Source organism: Panicum virgatum, chromosome 2N, assembly GCF_016808335.1.
Source record: "Panicum virgatum strain AP13 chromosome 2N, P.virgatum_v5, whole genome shotgun sequence".
Taxonomy (NCBI): Eukaryota; Viridiplantae; Streptophyta; class Magnoliopsida; order Poales; family Poaceae; genus Panicum; species Panicum virgatum.
The window spans coordinates 21,490,052-21,512,845 of record NC_053146.1 but is presented as its reverse complement, the minus strand read 5'-3'; positions in this window follow the sequence as shown (position 1 = coordinate 21,512,845).

Sequence of the window (22,794 nt, the reverse complement as noted above, 5' to 3'; positions counted from 1 at the left end):
TGAGAAGAAGGGTAGCGCGAAGAGAAGGTGATATCCAGAGATTCACTGACGAGGACGTCAGTTTCTGTAAGGGGGTAGGGATGTGACACCCCGGCCTACAAATGGTACCGGAGAATTTGAGAATCTCTCAGACGAGGCAGAAGAGTTATGCCACAGTTCCCTTTTTCTCGGATTTATGCAACACCTATCTGGAGATAGCAGCAATGATGCATGAGAAGTGTTGTCTAATGAGATAGAACTTTACATAGTGAGGTTTTTCTCTCTTCCTTGACCTTACCAATCTGTGTTTCCTCTTTACCCCAGCTCAGATGTCGGCAGAACAAAAAGGCCTTGAAGACAGTGCAATGGGTGATGGTGTTCATGCAACAGTCTCCGTGGAGCAGCCGATGACGTTACAAGATCAGTCTTCGCAAACAACATACCATCCCAAGAATGGTGAGAAAGATTGCCCGTGTTGTCAATTCTATGGCGTTCCTTGTCGTCAAGTTTGTGCGACCGAAGATGAAGCCACAACTAGGAGGAACCAGAGGTTGTTCTCCGGTACAAAAAGGAAGAGGTCTCATCAAGAGTAGCTATTAGAGGATTCCCTTTTCCTCGACAGTCCATCGGTCGATGAGCTACAGACCATCCAGAAGAGAAAGGATCCTAAGTGCTCTAGAGACACACAGGTCGAGAATCAAGCTCTCCATGATTATGTGGATGGGTTGACTATCACTATGAATGTGATTCAGCCACGCAGTCACAAGGAGTCCAAAGAGCAAGCAGCAGAAATAATGCAAGATGCGATGTTAAGTTCATAGGGAAGTCAACCAAGTAGCGCCATTCACCACCACTGCAAGTGCTACAAGTGCGGACAAAAAGGTCATTATACCAAAGGTTGTCCACAGAAGCGCCTTTCACCGGCTCCACGGCAGGCGGGACAGCAGGGGCGCCCAGCTCAGCCCAGGGCGCCACTTCAGGGCAGAGTGAACCACGTAATGGCCAAGTCAGCGGCCGAGGCTCCTAACGTGATTATTGGTACGTTCATGGTCAACTCCCGTCCAGCTATAGTGCTTTTCGATATTGGTGCTACTCATTCATTCATCACCAAGTCATATGTTGAGCAGCATAGTTTCTTTACCACCCCATTAAAGAAGTATCTGCTAGTCTCTTCACCGGAAGGGGAGTTGAGATCCCATATTGTTAGCCCTCAAGTCAGTATAGCCATAAGGGGGGCAACGTTCAGTGCTGCTCTGAGGGTGCTAGACACCAAGGGTATTGATGTGATTCTGGGAATGGATACTCTTGCCAAGTGGGGAGTTAAAATTGATTGTGCTCATCGAGCAGTTCACTTTATCAGCATCTGATGGCCAAGAGGTGACAGTCAGTGCTACAGAGCCTTCTAGTTTTTCTTCATCAGATGGAGGCTAGACCCACGGAAGGTATTCGCGTGTTGTCTGAATTCCCGGATGTCTTTCCGGAGGATTTGCCAGAAGAAGGAAGAAGAGTTGATGAAAACATATCCGGATCTCTTTGCTAGCCAGCCCAGAATTTCGGGACGAGATTCCTGTAAGGGGGTAGGATTTGTAACACCCTAATTTAATTTTCCTATTTAATAATAAATTTAATTGGCTTTAATTAAATTTCTAAGGTTTATTGTGTTTAGACTTGCATTTAATCTAATTTTGATCCTAAAGTAATTAAAATTTATTTTAGGTTTAAACTTGTTTGTGCATTCATACTGGTGCATAAGATTTTATTTGTTTGTTTGAGTGCATAGGTTTTTGAATTCAAATTTGATTTGAATTCAAATTAGTTTGGGTGTAGTTTGGAAAAGAAAAAGGGAGAAGAAATAGAAATAGAAAAGGTGAAACCCAACCCAACGCGCGGCCCGTTTTCTTCTCCCCGCGGCCCAACCGCCAGCCCAGCTCCTTCCCTCAGCGCCGCGGCCCAGCTCATGCTCCCTTCCTCAGCTCAGAGCCCGTTTCCTGGCCCACGCTTTCCCCACGACGCCCCGCGCTCATGCCAGCGCAGAGCCGCGCGCGTCGCCCGCCCCGACTGCCCGGCTCCACCTATCGGCGCAGCATTCTCCCCCGCACCCACACGCGTCTTCTCTCGCTGCCACGCCGGGCCCACGCGCCAGCACCCTGGAACACTCGCGCTCGGCCGCTCGCCCGGTACCCCGCCTCTCTCGCTGAGCACTCGGGCCCACCTGTCGGCCCTTCCCCTTCCTTCCGCAACCGCCGCTCCCGCAGCACCGCCCCGCCCGCAATCTCCGCCGGGACTTCCCCCTGGGCACGCACGCCTAGGATCACCCCGGCCCTTTAAATCACGCCGCGCCGCACCCTCCTAACCCTAACCCACCCAACAGACGCCACCTCTAACCCTAATGCCGCCGCCTTGGAGCTCCAAGCTCGGAGCTGCCTCTGCGCCGCCGTGGACCGGCCGCTCCACAGCGCCTCTGCTACCGCGAGCTACTGCAGAAGCACCGTCGCAGGGTCAGAACCATCACCGGCCGCGTCTCCTTCCCTATACCCCGCGCCACGCACGGGAATTCCTCGCCGGATCTCCAACGAGCCGCCACGCCGACGAGGATCCGCCGCTGCGCTCCTTCCGCGTCGAATTGGACCACCGCAGGAGCTTCGTGGGGAGGTAAGAACCCTCGCCGGCCTCTGACCCTTTCATTTTAGGCATGCCAACAAGCCACGCCATCGAACCACGGCGAGTAACGCCGCCCTGCTCCATCACACACCTCGCCGGAGCTCTCATGCCCTCCCTAGAGTCCACAGCGATGGTCACCGCACCCTACCCATGCTCCCTGGCCAAAGAACGGAGCCGACGCAGCCCGGGACCGCCTGAGCACCGCACGCCGGCGAGTGCCCCCACACAGAGCCGCCACCACAAGTCACGCTCGGCGACCAGAGCCTTCCCGAGCCACGCTTAAGTCACCAGTGCATCACGCATTCCACGTTGGTTCTCCCTGACCCAAATCCCGGCTATTTTGACCTCCGGATGGCCGGAAATGGCGAAGTCCGTCGAGCTCCATGCGGCGCCGTCACGGAACAGGGAGTTCTGGTGCGTTCCGCCACCGCCGTCGCCCACAAGTCACTCCGGCCGTCCGATCTGAAACCTACGCGCAAGATTAGATCTAAAGCCCATCGAATCCTAACCCTCAGATCCAGATCCGGCGGTTCAGCTTCAAACATAACGGTTCGGCCTGTCACATTTGCTAAAGAGCCCCTTAGCTTTTCGAGATTCAACCCGCAGTCCAACACAAGTCAAAAGAAATTGCAGTTTGGCCCAGAAACTTGCACGAAGCCCCCTGGCTTTTCTCAGAATAGAACCCGCCATCCAGGCTTAGTCTTTTTGCGAGTTAGACCCTAGAGTTTTAGTTTAATTACGTATAGGCCCCTGGTTTTTGCAGAAAACCCCCTGGAACTTTGTTTTTCTCGCAGAAAAGCCCCTGGATCTTGTTTTAGCTCTAGATTTCGCGTTCTAACTCCGTTTTAGGCATTGTTTATGTCCACGCGATAGTTGTAATGCGTAGAATAGTTTTAGACTAGTTTAGTGTGCTGTTTCTATGTATTGATGTACTATTTCTTAGTTTTTGTTAGTGTTTGCTTGTATGCTTATTGTTGTGTATTGTTTTGGGCCATGTGTTCGTGAGTAGACGCTGATCCAGTTGAGGAGCCCCAGTACCAGTTGTAACACCCGGTTTATAAAAGAACATAAACCGAGCAATCATATACGTGCCAGGATCAAGTCACACGTATATACAACAGAATGAACAGTATATCATAGCACATATCACGTAAAAAGACATAATAAAGCGAATACGAATGTTATTTATTACAATAATGACAAAATGTCTGATACAGCGGAAGCGAAGTACAAAATACGATAAAGCTCTCCGAAGCTGAAGCAGGGCGCCACAGGGACGTCGACTGGGAGACGAAGCACCTAGAAGTCCTCGTAGTCCTGGTAGCGCTGGACGAACTCCCTCGTGTCGGCAGGAACTGAGCAGCAGTAGCGTAGCCAAGAGGAAAAAGTAGAGAAGAGGCAAGAGTGAGTACACAACTTGTACTCAACAAGTATAACACAAACTATGAGGCTCTAGGCTGGCTGACTCAACTGCGTTAGCTTTTAATCTTGGCAAAATTTTATTAAAGCTATTTACTACAAGTTGATGAATTACCATTAACCCAGTTACATAGCAATTAATCAAGTTTAATCCTGTTACTACTGAGAACCAAACCAAAACCAAGCCACCAAGGTAAACCCCGAGAAGCACCTCCCTCGTCGGAAGGAGATAACTTCACTAATCAAAAGGAGGATCTGGGCCGCTCATAACCGTGAGCACGGCTAGTATACCAGTTTTACACTCTGCAGAGGTTGCACATCTTTACCCACAAGTCGTGAGCTACGCCAGTTGTTCATCACACTTCCTTAGGTGAGATGGCCAGCGACTCACTACGAGGCCTTTAAAAGAATCTCGTTGGTAAGGCGTAACCGCGAGAGTTAGGTCGGCGACGATGGGGCCCACCTCCGGGGGTACAAGCACAGGAGCGCAATCCAAGCACAGACCAAGCCGGAGGAGCAGGGACCATTGAAGCTTACTACTCTTGCCCCGCAGGTAAGTTACTCCAAACCAAAAAGATCTAATTATTACGCCAAGTCTATCCCATTCTAGCCTTGTGGTAGCGCTGTTGTCCCAGGTTGTCGCTCTATGAACCGGTCCTTATGGAGAGTGGTCAACCAGGCAGTAAGCACCATGCTGGCCCCCTAAACCATGTTTCTAACAAAAGCCAATTTTAACGAGAAGTGAGCCACTCAAGCCACACAGAGTGCCACTCTCAGAATTAAGTTCAAGTATACCATTAATCAAATTAATTAAAAAGGACCAGAGTGTGTTATAGCGCAGCAACCTAGCACAACTAACCAAAATGCAACCCAAAGGTATATATAAAGGATATAAAGTGGCTAGGAAATCCTTATAGGCATACAGTATTAAAATGCAGTATGAAATTGTATTTAAAGATGATAGGTTGTTCATGTTATACTTGCCTTCCTCGTACTGCTCCTGCTGCTGCTCAAAGTGCTCCGAAGACGGCTGCTCCGGGTACTGGTACTGAGGCTCCTCAGATGGATCAACGTCTACTCACGAACACATGGCCAAAACAAAGCATGAAAATAAGCATACAAACAAACACTTAACAAAAACTAAGAAACAGTACAACAATACATGAAAACAGCAAGAAAAACTAAGCTAAAACTATTCTACGCGTTACAACGATCGCGTGGACAAAAAGAACGCTAAAAACGGAGCTAAAACGCATAAACTAGGCCTAAAACAAGGTTCAGGGGCTTATTTGTAAGAAAACTGAAGTTCCAGGGGGTTTTCTGCAAAATCTGAGGACTAAAATGTAATTAAACTAAAACTCTGGGGTCTAACTCATAAAAGAACAAGTGCTGGATGGCGGGTTCTAATAGGGAAAAGTTCAGGGGGCTGTGTGTTAAAAAGAGGGTCAAACTGGAATTATTTTTGAACTGCATAGGAGTGCGGGTTGATAAGGAAGAAAGGTAGGGGCTCTTAAGAAAAACTGACGGGGCGAACCGGTACGCGCGATCCTCGGCCGTCGGATCTGGATCTGACGGATCAGATCAGGGTGGCCCACGATCTAATCTGGGCCCTAGGCTTCGGATCGGACGGCTCTTAGGCGATTGGGGCTCACCGGCGGCGCTGAGTCGCCGGAGCGCCTCTGCTCCGCGGCGGCGCGTGCCCGGAGAAGGCCAAGGCGGCGCTCCTGGGCTCATTTTGGGCTGCGGCTTGGCTCGGGAGCTTGTCCGTGGGACGCGTAAGCCACTGGGGCACTCTGGGGAGAGGATTGGGGCGCGGGACGCTGTGAGCGGCGGCGATGGCGGGCGGACGCGGCGGAGTTCGCCGGCTCGAGCGTTCTAGGCGACGCCAAGGGCTACGGGCCACGAAATCTAACGCCAAAAGGAACGGGGAGGGCTGTGGGTTCTCACCGGGGCTTCTGGTGGCCGGAGACGTCGCGCAGGGTGGACGCCGGCGTGGTCGTGCGGCGGCGGTGGGGCGGGTCTTGCGGTCCGGGCGGTGCTGGGCTCCTCCGAGCTCCTGGGCCGTACGGATCGTCGAGTGGCGGCACTGCGAAGTGATCTAGGGGGTCAGGGGGGCTCCGGGGCCACTGGCGGCGAGAAAAGTGGTGGCGAGCTCACTTACCGGCGGCGGCGGTCCTGGCGGAGGGATGCGGCGGCGCTGGTGGTTCGGGCGTGGAGTTGTGGGGCGAGGATGGGGAAGAGAAGGTCGCAGGGCCCAATTATAGGGGGGGTCCGGGGATCTCGGCGGGGCGCAGCGGGATAATGATCCCGGCGAGCTCGCCGGGGATCTCGGGGGCTCTGTTTCGCGGCGGGGAGGAAGGAAAGGGGGAGAGGGAGGCGCTGGCGTGTGGGCCCGGCTGGTCAGCGGCGGGGAGCGCGTCGCGCGAGCGCTGACTGGTGGGGTTGGGCGCGCAGGGAGCCAGGGGAGCAGGCCGGCGCGAGCGCGTGCTGGCTGCGCGTGAGGGAGAGAGAGCGCGGGCTGGCTGAGGCGCTGGCTTGGGCTCGGGAGCGAGCTGGGCCGAGGCGGAGGCAGGCCGCAGGGCGGGCCGTGCGAAGCTGGGCCAAGAGCGTGACGCGGGACTGGGCCGAGCGGGGGAGAAGGAGGGGAGTGGGTTGGGCCAGACCTTGGGGTTGGGCTGGGTCTTGGGTTTTCTTTTTCCTACTCTTCTCCTTTTCTATTTCTAATTCAAACAAAGTTTGAATTCAAATTTGGATTTGAATTCAAACCACACTCAAATAAAATTATGCACCAGCATGAATGCAACAAAAATTTAAACCTATGATAAATTTTAATTAATTAGGAACAAAAATTAGATTAAATGCCAACTAAACACAATAAACCTTAGAAAATTTAACTAAAGCCAATGAATTTATTAATAAATACTGAAATTTAAAATTAGGGTGTTACATACCCTACCCCCTTAAAGAAATCTCGTCCCGAGATTTAGCTGGGCTGGCTAGCAAAGAGATCTGGATATGTCTTCTTCAACTCATCTTCTCGCTCCCAAGTAGCCTCAGCTTCACTGTGATGACTCCACTGAACTCTGCACATCTTGATGCGCTTATTCCGCGTAACCCTCTCTGATGTCTCCAGAATCTTCACCGGATGCTCGGTATAAGTCAGATCTTCCTGGACATCGACTCCATCCAGGGGTGCCTGCTCCTCGGGTACTCGCAGACATCTCTTCAGCTGAGATATATGGAAGACATCATGAACTCCTGAGAGGTAACTCCAGGCGATAAGCAACTTCGCCTTTCCGCTCTAGCACCTTGAATGGCCCCACATAACGAGGTGCTAACTTCCCTTTGACATTAAATCTGCGGATTCCTCTCATCGGAGACACCTTCAGATACACATAATCACCGACACTGAAAGTCAGGTCTCTCCGCTTGCCATCTGCATAGCTCTTTTGTCTGCTTTGTGCAATCCTCAGATTTTCTCGCACAGCCTGAACCATCTGCTCTGCATCATCTATGATCTCAGGACCAAAGAGCTGCTTCTCACCAATCTGATCCCAATAGAGAGGAGTTCTACACTTTCTGCCATACAATGCCTCAAAGGGAGACTTCTTTAGACTGGCCTGATAGCTGTTGTTATATGAGAACTCGGCAAATGACAGGCACTTATCCCAACTAGTACCATACTGAATAGCACAAGCTCTCAACATATCCTCCAACACTTGGTTGGTTCTCTCTGTCTGCCCATCTGTCTGAGGGTGATAAGCCGTACTGAATCGCAGCTTCGTATCCAACGAATCATGGAGCTGCTCCCAGAACCGAGAAGTGAACTGAGACCCTCTGTCAGATATGATCTTCTTGGGCACACCATGCAAGCAGACAATCCGAGAGATGTACAACTCTGCAAGTCTAGCACCGGAGTAAGTAGTGTTCACTGGAATGAAGTGAGCAACCTTCGTCAAACGATCCACTACTACCCAAATGGAGTTGTACCCTTTCTGAGTACGAGGCAATCCAACAATGAAGTCCATAGTGATTTCCTCCCATTTCCACTCTGGAATCTTCAAAGGCTGTAACAGACCTGCTGGCCTCTGATGCTCAGCCTTGACACGCTGACAGGTGTCACAAATAGCCACGTACTCTGCCACTGAACGCTTCATCCCATACCACCAGAAACATTCCTTCAGATCATAGTACATCTTCGTGCTGCCCGGATGAATAGAGTATGCTGTATCATGGGCCTCACTCAGAATTAACTTCCGAAGATCATGCACATCAGGCACGCAGATCCGGTTCTTGTACCACAAAGTACCCTGATCATCCTCTCTGAAATGAGGAGCCTTGCCCTTCTTGAGCAACTCGCGGATCTCCTGCAGCTTCTTATCATCTTTCTGATGCTGCCTGATTTCTGCCTCTAGAGTCGGTACTGCCTCAAACGCTGCACTGGAGGTATGATGCAAGAAACCCAGACTCAACTGCTCGAACTCCTCGCATAACTCTGGAGGCATCTGGAAAGCCACGGCCATGCTGACATAACTTCTTCTGCTCAGAGCATCTGCTACAACATTGGCCTTGCCCGGATGATAGTGAATCTCCAGGTCAAAATCCTTGACTAACTCTAGCCATCTTCTCTGCCGCATGTTCAGCTCATTCTGCGTGAAAATGTACTTGAGGCTCTTGTGATCAGTGTAGATATCACATCGCTGCCCATACAAGTAATGCCTCCAAATCTTCAGAGCATGCACAACTGCGGCTAACTCAAGATCATGAGTAGGATAATTCAGCTCATGCCGGCGTAGCTGCCGTGAAGCATAAGCTATCACTCTGCCCTCCTGCATCAGAACACACCCAAGACCATCCTTCGAAGCATCACAATATACCGTGAACCTCTTCGTCTGGTCTGGCAGAGTCAGGACTGGCGCCGTAGTCAACCTTTTCTTCAACTCATCAAAGGCCATCTGACGCTCATCGGTCCATACAAAAGCCACATTCTTCTCCAGCAAAGAAGTCAAAGGCTTCGCGATCTTGGAGAAATTCTCAATGAACCTCCGATAATATCCTGCTAAGCCCAAGAAAGACCTGACTTCCTTTACTGTCTGCGGTGTCTCCCACTCGAGCACATCTTTCACCTTGCTCGGATCAACAGCAATGCCTCCCTGAGAGATAACATGACCGAGGAATGGAACCTCGTCAATCCAGAACTCGCACTTGCTGAACTTGGCATACAACTGATGCTCTCTCAGCCTCTGCAATACGAGTCTCAGATGCTCCTCGTGCTCTTCTTCTGTCTTGGAGAAGATCAGAATATCATCAATGAAAATCACCACAAAGACATCCAGATAATCCATGAAAACCATGTTCATCAGATGCATAAAGTAAGCCGGGGCATTAGTCAAGCCGAAGGACATGACTGTATACTCATATAGCCCGTACTTGCAGGTGAATGCCGTCTTCGGAATATCCCCAGGACGGATCCTCAGCTGAAAATAGCCCGAACGAAGATCAATCTTCGAGAATATACGAGCACCTCGAAGCAGATCGAAGAGATCCTCAATACGGGGCAGTGGATGCTTGTTCTTGATAGTAACTGCATTCAGCTCACGATAATCCACACACATCCTCTTCGAGCCATCCTTCTTATCTACCAGCAATAATGGAAAAGCCCAAGGAGAGAAGCTGCGACGGATATAGCCCTTGGCTAGCAACTCATCAATAGTCTTCTTGACTTCTTCATGCTCTATAGGCGCCATACGGTAGGGCCGCTTTGCAATAGGAGCTGTGCCAGGCAAGAGATCAATACAAAACTCAATGGCGCGTTCAGGCGGCATACCTGGCAGATCATCCGGAAAGACATCCGGGAATTCAGACACCACGCGAATACCGTCCGTGGGTCTAGCCTCCATCTGATGAAGAAATCCCGAAGGCTCTACTGCACTGATAACAACCTCTTGGCCACTGGAAGCTGATAGCAAGACTGTCCTCTGAGCACAATCTATCCGAACTCCCCATTTGGCCAGAGTCTCCATTCCCAGAATGACATCAATGCCCTTGGTGTCTAGCACCATCAGATCAGTACAGAACTCTACTCCCCTCAAAGAAACACTGACTCTCGGGCAGTAAGTGTGAGACCTCAACTGTCCACCCGGTGAAGATACTAACAGGCACCTCTTTAATGTGCTAGTATGAATACCATGATGCTCGACAAAAGACTGAGTAATGAAGGAATGCGTAGCACCAGTATCAAAAAGCACTGTAGCTGGATATGAATTAACCATGAACGTACCAATAACCACGTTGGGAGCCTCGGCCGCTGACTCGGCCGTCACGTGGTTCACCCTGCCCTGTGCTGGCGCCCTGGGCTGAGCTGGGCGCCCCTGCTGTCCCGCCTGCACCTTCCGGGGGCAAGCGTTGGCGTAGTGCCCCGGCTGGCTGCAGTGAAAGCAGGTGCGAGGAGGTCCCTGAGCCTGCTGTCCGGTAGGAGCTGCCGGACGTGGAGCCTGCGGTGCTGGTGGAGCTGGTGGAGCACGAGCCGGAGGTGCCGGTAACCTCGGGCCCTGACCTGCCTGCTGCTGTCGAGGCGGGTACTGCTGCGGTGGCCTCTGCTGGTACTGCTGAGGAGGCCGGTACTGAGGCTGGTACTGCTGGGGCTGCTGGAGTCGAGGACGAGTGTTGCTGCCGGAAGCGACGGGGACAACCTTCCTCTTCTTGTCCTCCATCTCCAGGTGCTTACGCTCAGTGTTGAGCGCACTGTCAACCAGATGGTTGAAGTCGTCGAAGCGGAGGTTGAGCAGCGCATACTGGAGGTAGTCCTCAAGACCCTCCATGAAGTGTTCCTGCTTCTTGCGGTCATCCGCAACCTCGGCAGGGGCGTAGCGTGCCAGCTGAAGAAAGCGATCACGATACTCTGTGACCGACATAGTCCCCTGAATTCACAAAGACAGATAGATATCAGAAGATTAACTCAAGATTCATAAGGATAGAACAAGGGGCATTAGCTCAAAAGAAAACGTTGAATGATTATACTTAAGATTACCTGCTTCAGTGCAAGGAACTCCTTCTGCTTCATCTTCATAACGCCCGCGGGGACGTTGTGGCTGCGGAAACGCTCCCTGAACTGGAGCCAAGTAAGAGACTTGCGGTCGTGAACTGGGTGGGACTCCCACCAGTCCAAAGCTGCCCCTCGCAGCTATCCTGCTGCGTACAAGACGCGCTCATGATCATCGCACTGGGCGATGTCCAGCTGACGCTCTACTGCACGGAGCCAGTCGTCGGCCTGAAGAGGGTCGGACGTGTGAGAAAACGTCGGCGGGTGACCCCTCAGGAACTCAGCACGCCTGTCGCGAGGCTGTGGCGGTGGAGGAGGCGGAGGCTGAGTGTGAGCGTGCTGAAGAGCCTGAACCGTGTTGTTCAGGGTAGCCATCATCTGCATCTGGAGCTGGAAGTACTGCTCCGGAGTCAAAGGCGGCGGCATCGGGATCCCAGTACCCTGGTTGTTCTGACCCTGCTGCTGGCCAGAACCGGAACCGGTGCTCCTGGTGTTCACCATCTGATTTGAACAAAAGATTTCACGAGTAAGGATATTGCAGGAATAAATTCAGATGGATATGATAACTCTTTGCGGAAAAAGACTCAGCCATGATAAAGTAGACAGGATAGAGTTGACTGTTTTACCCCCAACGATCTAACTCATTTTATTAATTAGTTAACCTTAACATCTGAGTGATTTTCTTTAAACAAATTTATACTACAAAACTAAGCAATCATTCCAAAAATCCAAATCAAGCATGTAGCATAATAACAAGCAGACAATTTTCACGACTTAGCCGAGTTTAGCAAAAGACTCGACTAACACAACGCGTCGCGGAACGTGCTATCGTTTTATTATTAAAGGGTCGCCTAGCTAACTCATGGTGGTCAGATGACTGATTCAGGCCAAAATCTACGAAATCTATTCTTCAGAGAGAGAAATCAAGGCAAGACGGGTAAAAAGTCATAGAAGTCAAGGGGTATAATAGTAAAATAGTCTCAGCAGTCAAGGATTGGAGAGAAAGAGTCCTAAAACTCGACCAGTTCTATCTAGGCTTCGTTCTACAGTCGATACGGCTCTGATACCACTCTGTAACACCCGGTTTATAAAAGAACATAAACCGAGCAATCATATACGTGCCAGGATCAAGTCACACGTATATACAACAGAATGAACAGTATATCATAGCACATATCACGTAAAAAGACATAATAAAGCGAATACGAATGTTATTTATTACAATAATGACAAAATGTCTGATACAGCGGAAGCGAAGTACAAAATACGATAAAGCTCTCCGAAGCTGAAGCAGGGCGCCACAGGGACGTCGACTGGGAGACGAAGCACCTAGAAGTCCTCGTAGTCCTGGTAGCGCTGGACGAACTCCCTCGTGTCGGCAGGAACTGAGCAGCAGTAGCGTAGCCAAGAGGAAAAAGTAGAGAAGAGGCAAGAGTGAGTACACAACTTGTACTCAACAAGTATAACACAAACTATGAGGCTCTAGGCTGGCTGACTCAACTGCGTTAGCTTTTAATCTTGGCAAAATTTTATTAAAGCTATTTACTACAAGTTGATGAATTACCATTAACCCAGTTACATAGCAATTAATCAAGTTTAATCCTGTTACTACTGAGAACCAAACCAAAACCAAGCCACCAAGGTAAACCCCGAGAAGCACCTCCCTCGTCGGAAGGAGATAACTTCACTAATCAAAAGGAGGATCTGGGCCGCTCATAACCGTGAGCACGGCTAGTATACCAGTTTTACACTCTGCAGAGGTTGCACATCTTTACCCACAAGTCGTGAGCTACGCCAGTTGTTCATCACACTTCCTTAGGTGAGATGGCCAGCGACTCACTACGAGGCCTTTAAAAAGAATCTCGTTGGTAAGGCGTAACCGCGAGAGTTAGGTCGGCGACGATGGGGCCCACCTCCGGGGGTACAAGCACAGGAGCGCAATCCAAGCACAGACCAAGCCGGAGGAGCAGGGACCATTGAAGCTTACTACTCTTGCCCCGCAGGTAAGTTACTCCAAACCAAAAAGATCTAATTATTACGCCAAGTCTATCCCATTCTAGCCTTGTGGTAGCGTTGTTGTCCCAGGTTGTCGCTCTATGAACCGGTCCTTATGGAGAGTGGTCAACCAGGCAGTAAGCACCGTGCTGGCCCCCTAAACCATGTTTCTAACAAAAGCCAATTTTAACGAGAAGTGAGCCACTCAAGCCACACAGAGTGCCACTCTCAGAATTAAGTTCAAGTATACCATTAATCAAATTAATTAAAAAGGACCAGAGTGTGTTATAGCGCAGCAACCTAGCACAACTAACCAAAATGCAACCCAAAGGTATATATAAAGGATATAAAGTGGCTAGGAAATCCTTATAGGCATACAGTATTAAAATGCAGTATGAAATTGTATTTAAAGATGATAGGTTGTTCATGTTATACTTGCCTTCCTCGTACTGCTCCTGCTGCTGCTCAAAGTGCTCCGAAGACGGCTGCTCCGGGTACTGGTACTGAGGCTCCTCAGATGGATCAACGTCTACTCACGAACACATGGCCAAAACAAAGCATGAAAATAAGCATACAAACAAACACTTAACAAAAACTAAGAAACAGTACAACAATACATGAAAACAGCCAGAAAAACTAAGCTAAAACTATTCTACGCGTTACAACGATCGCGTGGACAAAAAGAACGCTAAAAACGGAGCTAAAACGCATAAACTAGGCCTAAAACAAGGTTCAGGGGCTTATTTGTAAGAAAACTGAAGTTCCAGGGGGTTTTCTGCAAAATCTGAGGACTAAAATGTAATTAAACTAAAACTCTGGGGTCTAACTCATAAAAGAACAAGTGCTGGATGGCGGGTTCTAATAGGGAAAAGTTCAGGGGGCTGTGTGTTAAAAAGAGGGTCAAACTGGAATTATTTTTGAACTGCATAGGAGTGCGGGTTGATAAGGAAGAAAGGTAGGGGCTCTTAAGAAAAACTGACGGGGCGAACCGGTACGCGCGATCCTCGGCCGTTGGATCTGGATCTGACGGATCAGATCAGGGTGGCCCACGATCTAATCTGGGCCCTAGGCTTCGGATCGGACGGCTCTTAGGCGATTGGGGCTCACCGGCGGCGCTGAGTCGCCGGAGCGCCTCTGCTCCGCGGCGGCGCGTGCCCGGAGAAGGCCAAGGCGGCGCTCCTGGGCTCATTTTGGGCTGCGGCTTGGCTCGGGAGCTTGTCCGTGGGACGCGTAAGCCACTGGGGCACTCTGGGGAGAGGATTGGGGCGCGGGACGCTGTGAGCGGCGGCGATGGCGGGCGGACGCGGCGGAGTTCGCCGGCTCGAGCGTTCTAGGCGACGCCAAGGGCTACGGGCCACGAAATCTAACGCCAAAAGGAACGGGGAGGGCTGTGGGTTCTCACCGGGGCTTCTGGTGGCCGGAGACGTCGCGCAGGGTGGACGCCGGCGTGGTCGTGCGGCGGCGGTGGGGCGGGTCTTGCGGTCCGGGCGGTGCTGGGCTCCTCCGAGCTCCTGGGCCGTACGGATCGTCGAGTGGCGGCGCTGCGAAGTGATCTAGGGGGTCAGGGGGGCTCCGGGGCCACTGGCGGCGAGAAAAGCGGTGGCGAGCTCGCTTACCGGCGGCGGCGGTCCTGGCGGAGGGATGCGGCGGCGCTGGTGGTTCGGGCGTGGAGTTGTGGGGCGAGGATGGGGAAGAGAAGGTCGCAGGGCCCAATTATAGGGGGGATCCGGGGATCTCGGCGGGGCGCAGCGGGATAATGATCCCGGCGAGCTCGCCGGGGATCTCGGGGGCTCTGTTTTGCGGCGGGGAGGAAGGAAAGGGGGAGAGGGAGGCGCTGGCGTGTGGGCCCGGCTGGTCAGCGGTGGGGAGCGCGTCGCGCGAGCGCTGACTGGTGGGGTCGGGCGCGCAGGGAGCCAGGGGAGCAGGCCGGCGCGAGCGCGTGCTGGCTACGCGTGAGGGAGAGAGAGCGCGGGCTGGCTGAGGCGCTGGCTTGGGCTCGGGAGCGAGCTGGGCCGAGGCGGAGGCAGGCCGCAGGGCGGGCCGTGCGAAGCTGGGCCAAGAGCGTGACGCGGGACTGGGCCGAGCGGGGGAGAAGGAGGGGAGTGGGTTGGGCCAGACCTTGGGGTTGGGCTGGGTCTTGGGTTTTCTTTTTCCTACTCTTCTCCTTTTCTATTTCTAATTCAAACAAAGTTTGAATTCAAATTGGGATTTGAATTCAAACCACACTCAAATAAAATTATGCACCAGCATGAATGCAACAAAAATTTAAACCTATGATAAATTTTAATTAATTAGGAACAAAAATTAGATTAAATGCCAACTAAACACAATAAACCTTAGAAAATTTAACTAAAGCCAATGAATTTATTAATAAATACTGAAATTTAAAATTAGGGTGTTACACCAGTACCCGGAGCAGCTGTCTTCTGGCCAGTTTGAGCAGCAGTAGGAGCAGTACGAGGAAGGCAAGTATAACATGAACACCACCCATCACTTTAAATACATTTTCATACTGCATTTTAATACTGTATGCCTATAAGGATTTCCTAGCCACTTTATATCCTTTATATATATATCCTTTGGGTTGCATTTTGGTTAGTGGTGCTAGGTGCCGCGCTATAACACACTTGGTCCTTTTTAATTAATTTGATTAATGGTATATGCAACTTAATTCTGAGAGTGGCCCTCTGTGTGGCTTGAGTGGCTCACTTCTCGTTAAAAATTGGTTTTGTTAGAAACATGGTTTAGGGGGCCAGCACGGTGCTTACTGCCTAGTTGGCCACTCTCCATAAGGACCGGTTCATAGAGCGACAACCTGGGGCAATAGCGCTACCACAAGACTGGAATGGGACGGTCTTGGCTTACTAATTAGGTCATTTTGGTTCGGGAGTAACTTACCGACGGGGCATGGGGGTGGTGAGCTTCAATGGTGGCCAGGCTACGAGGCTTGGTGTGCGTACCCCTCGAGGTGGTTACCATCGTTGCGGAGCCTGATTCCTTAGCGGTTACACCTTACCAACGTGTCCTTTGTAACGGCCTCGTAGTGAGTCGCTAGTCATCTCACCTAAGGAAGTGTGATGAACAACTAGCGTAGCTCACGACTTGTGGGTAAAGATGTGCAACCTCTGCAGAGTGTAAAACTGGTATACTAGCCATGCTCACGGTCATGAGCGGCCCATATCCTCCTTTTGATTAGTGGGGTTATCTCCTTCTGACGAGGGAGGTGCCTCTCGGGGTTGCCTTGGTGGTTTTGGTTTGGTTCTCAGTAGTTTCTTATTTAATTCTGATTAATTACTATGTAACTGGGTTTATGGTAATTCATCAACTCGTAGTAAATAGCTTTAATAAAATTTTGCCAAAACTTAAAAGCTAATGCAGTTGAGTCAGCCAACCTAGAGCCTCATAGTTTGTGTTATACTTGTTGAGTACAAGTTGTGTACTCACTCTTGCCTCTTCTCTACTTTTTCCTCTTGGATACGCTACTGCTGCTCAGTTCCTGCCGACGCGAGGGAGTTCGCTCAGCGCTACCAGGACTACGAGGACTTCTAGGCGTTCGTCTCCCAGTCGACGTCCCTGTGGCGCCCTGCTTAGCTTCGGAGAGTTTTTATCGTATTTGTACTTCGCTTCCGCTGTATCAGACATTTTTGTCATTAATATAATAAATAACATTCGTACTCGCTTTATTATGTCTTTTTACGTGATATGTGCCCTGATATACTATTTATTCTGTTGTATATATGAGTGACTTGATCCTGGCACGTATATGATTGCTCGGTTTGTGTCCTTTTATAAACCGGGTGTTACACTGATATAGTCTTCTGACTAATTTCAATTCCTCGTTCATGTACCATAAAACCCAAGAATTGGCCAGCTGATACACCAAAAGCGCACTTATTTGGATTCATCTTTAAACCATGTCTTCTGGTGCATTCCAAAGCTCTACGCAGATCGGCCAAATGTTCTTGGTGCCCCTTTGACTTCACAACCACATCATCAATATATATCTCCTCAATTTTGCCGATGAGTTCATGAAAGATATAATTCATGGCTCTCTGGTACGTAGCACCGGTATTTTTTAATCCGAAGGTCATGACTACCCATTCGAATAAACTGAGATGTCCTGGACATCTGAACGCAGTCTTGTGGATGTCTTCCTCTGCCATAAAAATCTGATTGTATCCAGCATTGCCATCCATGAAACTGATCACTTTGTGTCCAGCAGCAGCATCTACCAACATATTAGCTATCGGCATAGGGTAACCATCCATCGGCGTAGCTTTGTTGAGATCCCTGAAATCAATGCACACACGTAGTTTGCCATTCTTCTTGTAAACAGGAACCACAATAGAAATCCATTCGGCATAACGACACTGCCGAATAAAATTAGCTTCAATTAACCGTGTGATCTCAGCCTTTATATCTGGCAAAATCTTAGGATTGAACCATCTTGCTCCTTGTTGGTGTGGCCGATATCCCAGTTTTATAGGCAAACGATGTTCCACAATAGACCTATCCAAGCCAGGCATCTCATAGTATTCCCAAGCAAAGCAATCTTTGTATTCTTTTAACAAACTCTTCAACTCATGTTTGTATTTGAGATCCAAATTAGCACTAATTGTAACACCCTAATTTAAATTTCAGCATTTAATAATAAATTTAATTGGCTTTATTTAATTTCCTAAGGTTTATTGTGTTTAGCCTTGCATTTAATTTAATTTTGTTTCGTAAGTAATTAAAAATTTATCATAGGTTTAATTTTTGTTGTTGCATCATGCTGGAGCATTGTTTTATTTGTTGAGTGCTTGTGTGAATTCAAATTTAAATTTGAATTCATTTGTGTTTAGTTTGGTTTAGAAATAGAAATTGGAGAAATAGAAAGAAAAAAACCCAAAACAACCCAACCCAATCCGGCCTGCCCACCCCGGCCCAGCTGGCTCTCCACCTCCTCAGCCCACGCTCGCGCCAGCGCTTCTTTTCCTGGGCCGCTCCACCAGGCCCGCAATGGCCCGCTCCCTCCCGCTCGCCAGCCAGCGCCGCGCCCCGGCCTGCTTCGCGCCGCAGTCCGCGTTGCCCTCCCTGCGTGCCTGACCCCACCCACCAGTGCCTCAGCCCGCGCGGAGCGCTCGGCCCGCATGCCACGCCCAACTCCGAGTCAGCGCCCCGACCCGCAGGCCCACCTGCCAGCGTCCTCCCCGCTCAGCCCGTGTCGCCCCGCGCTGCGTGCGCTTCGACCGCTGACAGGCCGGCCCCACGCGTCAGAGCCGCCTCCTTCCTCCCGCAGCGCCCGCCCGCGTTGAGTTCGCCGGGATTATCGCGGCGGTTTCCCTGGGCACGCACGCCTAGGTTCCCCGCCGCCCTATAAATAGCGCCCCGCGACCCCCCCTGCATCCCATCTCCTCCAGCACCACCCCTAACCCTAGCGCTACCACCCTCGCCTTGCTCCGCCGCATAGGTGCTCTGCGCCGCCGTGGAGTCGCTGCTCCGCCACGCCCCGGACTCCGCAGAGCTGCGCCGCAGCCACTTCCCGTGCTCCGGATACGCTACTGCTGCTCAGTTCCTGCCGACGCGAGGGAGTTCGCTCAGCGCTACCAGGACTACGAGGACTTCTAGGCGTTCGTCTCCCAGTCGACGTCCCTGTGGCGCCCTGCTCAGCTTCGGAGAGTTTTTATTGTATTTGTACTTCGCTTCCGCTGTATCAGACATTTTTGTCATTAATATAATAAATAACATTCGTACTCGCTTTATTATGTCTTTTTACGTGATATGTGCTATGATATACTGTTCATTCTGTTGTATATACGTGTGACTTGATCCTGGCACGTATATGATTGCTCGGTTTATGTCCTTTTATAAACCGGGTGTTACAGAGTGGTATCAGAGCTATATCGACTGTAGGACGAAAGCCTAGATAGAACTGGTCGAGTTTTAGGTCTTCCTCTCTCTAATCCTTGTCTGCTGAAACTATTTTGCTATTACATTCCTTGAACTTCCGAGATTTTTACTCGTCTTGCCTTGAATCTTCTCTATAGAATTAGTTTTCGTAGATTTTGGCCTGAAGTAAATCGACCGACCATCATAGGTGTAAGCTAAATGACCCCTTTATAATAATACGATAGCACGTTCTGCGACGCGTTGTGTTAGTCGAGTTGTGTGTTAAACTCGGCTAAGTTAATTGTCTACTTGTTATTATGCTACATGTTTGATTTGGATTTTTGAGTGATTGCATAGCTTAGTAGTTTAAATTTGTTTAAAGAAAATTAGTCTTAAATTAAAGTTAATTAAATAATAAAATGAGTTAGATCGTTGGGGGTAAAACCATCCACTCTATCCTCTCCACCTTATCATGCCTTGGGTTTTTGTCTTGTTGAGAAGAAGGGTAGCGCGAAGAGAAGGTGATATCCAGAGATTCACTGACGAGGACGTCGGTTTCTGTAAGGGGGTAGGGATGTGACACCCCGGCCTACAAATGGTACCGGAGAATTTGAGAATCTCTCAGACGAGGCAGAAGAGTTATGCCACAGTTCCCTTTTTCTCGGATTTATGCAACACCTATCTGGAGATAGCAGCAATGATGCATGAGAAGTGTTGTCTAATGAGATAGAACTTTACATAGTGAGGTTTTTCTCTCTTCCTTGACCTTACCAATCTGTGTTTCCTCTTTACCCCAGCTCAGATGTCGGCAGAACAAAAAGGCCTTGAAGACAGTGCAATGGGTGATGGTGTTCATGCAACAGTCTCCGTGGAGCAGCCGATGACGTTACAAGATCAGTCTTCGCAAACAACATACCATCCCAAGAATGGTGAGAAAGATTGCCCGTGTTGTCAATTCTATGGCGTTCCTTGTCGTCAAGTTTGTGCGACCGAAGATGAAGCCACAACTAGGAGGAACCAGAGGTTGTTCTCCAGTACAAAAAGGAAGAGGTCTCATCAAGAGTAGCTAGCAGAGGATTCCCTTTTCCTCGACAGTCCATCGGTCGATGAGCTACAGACCATCCAGAAGAGAAAGGATCCTAAGTGCTCTAGAGACACACAGGTCGAGAATCAAGCTCTCCATGATTATGTGGATGGGTTGACTATCACTATGAATGTGATTCAGCCACGCAGTCACAAGGAGTCCAAAGAGCAAGCAGCAGAAATAATGCAAGATGCGATGTTAAGTTCATAGGGAAGTCAACCAAGTAGCGCCATTCACCACCACTGCAAGTGCTACAAGTGCGGACAAAAAGGTCATTATGCCAAAGGTTGTCCACAGAAGCGCCTTTCACCGGCTCCACGGCAGGCGGGACAGCAGGGGCGCCCAGCTCAGCCCAGGGCGCCACTTCAGGGCAGAGTGAACCACGTAATGGCCAAGTCAGCGGCCGAGGCTCCTAACGTGATTATTGGTACGTTCATGGTCAACTCCCGTCCAGCTACAGTGCTTTTCGATATTGGTGCTACTCATTCATTCATCACCAAGTCATATGTTGAGCAGCATAGTTTCTTTGCCACCCCATTAAAGAAGTATCTGCTAGTCTCTTCACCGGAAGGGGAGTTGAGATCCCATATTGTTAGCCCTCGAGTCAGTATAGCCATAAGGGGGGCAACGTTCAGTGCTGCTCTGAGGGTGCTAGACACCAAGGGTATTGATGTGATTCTGGGAATGGATACTCTTGCCAAGTGGGGAGTTAAAATTGATTGTGCTCATCGAGCAGTTCACTTTATCAGCATCTGATGGCCAAGAGGTGACAGTCAGTGCTACAGAGCCTTCTAGTGTTTCTTCATCAGATGGAGGCTAGACCCACGGAAGGTATTCGCGTGGTGTCTGAATTCCCGGATGTCTTTCCGGAGGATTTGCTAGAAGAAGGAAGAAGAGTTGATGAAAACATATCCGGATCTCTTTGCTAGCCAGCCCAGAATTTCGGGACGAGATTCCTGTAAGGGGGTAGGATTTGTAACACCCTAATTTAATTTTCCTATTTAATAATAAATTTAATTGGCTTTAATTAAATTTCTAAGGTTTATTGTGTTTAGACTTGCATTTAATCTAATTTTGATCCTAAAGTAATTAAAATTTATTTTAGGTTTAAACTTGTTTGTGCATTCATACTGGTGCATAAGTTTTTATTTGTTTGTTTGAGTGCATAGGTTTTTGAATTCAAATTTGATTTGAATTCAAATTAGTTTGGGTGTAGTTTGGAAAAGAAAAAGGGAGAAGAAATAGAAATAGAAAAGGTGAAACCCAACCCAACGCGCGGCCCGTTTTCTTCTCCCCGCGGCCCAACCGCCAGCCCAGCTCCTTCCCTCAGCGCCGCGGCCCAGCTCATGCTCCCTTCCTCAGCTCAGAGCCCGTTTCCTGGCCCACGCTTTCCCCACGACGCCCCGCGCTCATGCCAGCGCAGAGCCGCGCGCGTCGCCCGCCCCGACTGCCCGGCTCCACCTATCGGCGCAGCATTCTCCCCCGCACCCACACGCGTCTTCACTCGCTGCCACGCCGGGCCCACGCGCCAGCACCCTGGAACACTCGCGCTCGGCCGCTCGCCCGGTACCCCGCCTCTCTCGCTGAGCACTCGGGCCCACCTGTCGGCCCTTCCCCTTCCTTCCGCAACCGCCGCTCCCGCAGCACCGCCCCGCCCGCAATCTCCGCCGGGACTTCCCCCTGGGCACGCACGCCTAGGATCACCCCGGCCCTTTAAACCACGCCGCGCCGCACCCTCCTAACCCTAACCCACCCAACAGACGCCACCTCTAACCCTAATGCCGCCACCTTGGAGCTCCAAGCTCGGAGCTGCCTCTGCGCCGCCGTGGACCGGCCGCTCCACAGCACCTCTGCTACCGCGAGCTACTGCAGAAGCACCGTCGCAGGGTCAGAACCATCACCGGCCGCGTCTCCTTCCCTATACCCCGCGCCACGCATGGGAATTCCTCGCCGGATCTCCAACGAGCCGCCACGCCGACGAGGATCCGCCGCTGCGCTCCTTCCGCGTCGAATTGGACCACTGCAGGAGCTTCGTGGGGAGGTAAGAACCCTCGCCGGCCTCTGACCCTTTCATTTTAGGCATGCCAACAAGCCACGCCGTCGAACCACGGCGAGTAACGCCGCCCTGCTCCATCACACACCTCGCCGGAGCTCTCATGCCCTCCCTAGAGTCCACAGCGATGGTCACCGCACCCTACCCATGCTCCCTGGCCAAAGAACGGAGCCGATGCAGCCCGGGACCGCCTGAGCACCGCACGCCGGCGAGTGCCCCCACACAGAGCCGCCACCACAAGTCACGCTCGGCGACCAGAGCCTTCCCGAGCCACGCTTAAGTCACCAGTGCATCACGCATTCCACGTAGGTTCTCCCTGACCCAAATCCCAGCTGTTTTGACCTCCGGATGGCCGGAAATGGCGAAGTCCGTCGAGCTCCATGCGGCGCCGTCACGGAACAGGGAGTTCCGGTGCATTCCGCCACCGCCGTCGCCCACAAGTCACTCCGGCCGTCCGATCTGAAACCTACGCGCAAGATTAGATCTAAAGCCCATCGAATCCTAACCCTCAGATCCAGATCCGGCAGTTCAGCTTCAAACATAACGGTTCGGCCTGTCACATTTGCTAAAGAGCCCCTTAGCTTTTCGAGATTCAACCCGCAGTCCAACACAAGTCAAAAGAAATTGCAGTTTGGCCCAGAAACTTGCACGAAGCCCCCTGGCTTTTCTCAGAATAGAACCCGCCATCCA